The sequence below is a fragment of the Galeopterus variegatus genome, unplaced genomic scaffold (genome assembly GCF_000696425.1).
Source record: "Galeopterus variegatus unplaced genomic scaffold, G_variegatus-3.0.2 Scaffold1874, whole genome shotgun sequence".
In the NCBI taxonomy this organism is placed as follows: Eukaryota; Metazoa; Chordata; class Mammalia; order Dermoptera; family Cynocephalidae; genus Galeopterus; species Galeopterus variegatus.
In genome coordinates, this window is record NW_007727985.1 from 42,082 (window position 1) to 45,366 (window position 3,285).

Below are 3,285 nucleotides of genomic sequence, written 5' to 3' on the forward strand. Positions count from 1 at the left end.
CACCCATGCACACACGTGTGCGCACTCACACCCTTCACAGACAAACATACACATACATATAAGAGTTTTGGACCTTACAGTTAAGCTGCTTTCTTGTCAAAAAGTCTGACACTCCAGATTGGATGCAGCTGCCTCTCCCTTTCTTTGGGAGATCAACATTATTCATCACCTCAAATATTCTTGCTTTACCTCTTTTCTCATTGTTTTTGATATGCTGAGTACTTAAATATTTGCTATTTTAATGCATCAGAATGAACTGGTTATTATGTTTTGAAAGTCAACTATAGGTCAAAGTAATTTTTTTTTAACTCAAGTTTTACTTTTTAGTTTATTTTAACATGGGAAAAAAAAAAAAGCCCATACCGTTCTATTTATAGTTGGTAATTGGAACTTGGTAAAAGGGCAGTCTAAACAGAGGAGTCATATTGCTCTAGGCAGATTAAAAAAGGTATCTAGTTATATAAGCCTACATAATGCCATATCTCAAGACTAATATTTTAAAATGTGAAAAGGATAAAATTTATATTATGAGCAGTTGTAGATTTAACTCAGTAAAGCCTAAAATCACGCTATGAAAATGTTTCAATTACAGTTCTTAAAATATGACAGAGATGTTGATTGTACATTGAAAAATTTTGCATAATGACATTAATTTTTTGCACGCGCGTGCGCACACACACACACACACATTCCCATTTTGTAGATTATGAAATAGAGGCACATGATGGTTAAGAAACTTGCACGGCTTACACAACTAGTGGGGAGGCCATGATTTAAATGCCAGGCAGTAGGACTCTGGAGCACCTGCTATGAACTGGTAAACCCTATTACCTCCTATCATAGCTAACATAATTCATTTTCCTCTCTTAATTTGCCTTGAGAGATGTTATGAAGAAATACCTCATCCAGCTGCAGAGGAACAGCCAACTACATTTATTTTTGGAAATAATAGGGGAGTTGTTTTGCACTATACGCAAACTTCTACAAGTAGAACAATTGCATAACATGGTCTATCTGTGTAGATTACACTTTTTTCATGATTCATTTAACTACTTGAATTTGGTATCATTTCCTTTCAAGCTGAAGCACATCTGATACAGATTTACCAGGACATTCATACTCTATTTTGGTTTTAAAACCTGCAGACCTCATTTACAAGTTCATAAACAACAACCATTTGGAATTTCCCCATCCTTTACAAGTTTAACTTTTTTTTTTTTCTGGAAAGAAAGATAATATAAAGAAAAAAGGTATTTATAGTACTATTGTTTTTATTATAACTGATATACTGCTCATGGAGTGGCTGTCAGCAGAACCAAGTTACTTAATATATCTGAACAAGTTACCTAAGAACCCCTTGATACCCATTTGGTAATATTCATTTTATACTTATTTTTTGTTTGGTTTTAGTCTCTGAGCAGGAAACCTTTGTGTATTTTTGAAATCAAATTCAGACTGCTTTGATTTGCTTGTGCTTATGTACTACAATTTCAAAGTCAAGGTAAAAAAATTGTGCTAGTTATTCCTTGGACTGGTTCAAAATTGAAAAACAGTTTGATTTCATATTTATTTTTGATTAAATGAGAAATCAATTAGGGATTAGAATTTTTCCAATTCATGCAATTCTGGAAGCTTTATGAGCTTTAGAATCAAAACACTTTTTATACTGTTTGCTTGAGACCTTATAGTAGTCTTGCTTACTCTAAGGAATAAAATAACATAAAATAAATAAGGTCTACATCTGCAACTTTACATTTAACATTGTTAAAATACTAAAATAATAGAATAAAATTAACAGACATTTGTTCACTCAGCACAAAGAATATTTAGATATTTTTGCTCAAGGTTTTTTAAACTAAAAATTAAACATAAAACATAAAGGTTGAAATTAAACAATTTAAATGTTGACATTAAACAAAAGGTTGAAATCTACTGTCTTACCTACTTAGTCCCATCACCTTCCCACTCTTTCCAGAGGTATTCATGAATTTGGTGTATATTCATCTAGTTCATACTTTTGTCCATTGCCTTTACTCGTTTCAGAGTTTCTATCTTTAAATGATTAACAAAGTCTGAAGGAGACATATCTTTAATCCTACAAATTCAATTCTGTCTTCTTGTGTCAGCCATCATATTTGTTCATAGAGCTCCTTATTTTTAAACTATTTCCAATCAGTGTTATTTAAAAACAATCAGTGTTTGTTTATTATCAGTTCCTATGATCATTATTTTTTCTTATATTAATTTCTTCCTTATTGCTGAAACTTATTTTTAGTGAGAGTCTATGAATAATAAACTTTCAATATTTGTAAACTCTCAACTCTCAGTCTGAAAATTTATTTATTTCATCCTCACTCTTTAATAATTCATATTTCCTGTATAGGGTTCTGGGTATAGATTTCTAGGTGGATAGTTCGTGTTCTTCAATAATCAGAAGATAATATTTCATTATCTGGTAGCATTTGTTGTTGCTGATGAGAAGTCTGCTGTCAATCATATTTGGTAACTCTGTGATAATCTCTCATTTCTCTCTGATAGCTTTAAATATTTTCTTTTTGTCTTTGATGTTATGGAGTTTCATTACAGTCTTTCCAGAAGTGGATTTATGTGCCTGTAATGTGTATGTATATAAATATGAGTATAATCTCCCATTTCTTCTATCTGAGGATTTTTTTAATTTTGGTGGATTGTCAGCCATATTCTCTGGGAATATTATCTCTACAAATTCTTTCTTTTCTCACCTAGTGGGACTCCTATTAAGACAAATGATGCATCATTTCATTCTTATAACCCAAATCATTTAATTTCTCTTTTATATATTTCATCTTTTTTCTTTCCGTACTACATGCCTCTCTCATATATCTTTTTAGCTGAATCTAATTTATAGTTCTACTCATTTTTTATTGACTTTTTCATTTTTAGTTCTTTTTGAAATTCACCTTTTTACACTGTCTTAGTCTTGATTCATATACCCTTTTTGAAAACATTTTAACATACTTATTTTAATATTCATATTGTTTTGTTTTTATTTCTTAGTGTATAAGTTCTTTTGTTTATTAGCAGTTAACATTCCTTCTTTGTGTGGCTTCTAATTTTTTTTTTTTTACTATTCTCACCATCAATATATATTATTTTTCACTGGAGTCCTGTGTGTAGGGGTATTCTGAAAGATAGTTTTAAGTTTGATTTTGCAGGGACTCTGAGATATCCCTGATTCTAGATCATTTTTTTTTTTTTTTTTCCCTTTTTGTCTTTTTTCGTGCCCGGCAACGGATCGCAACCCTC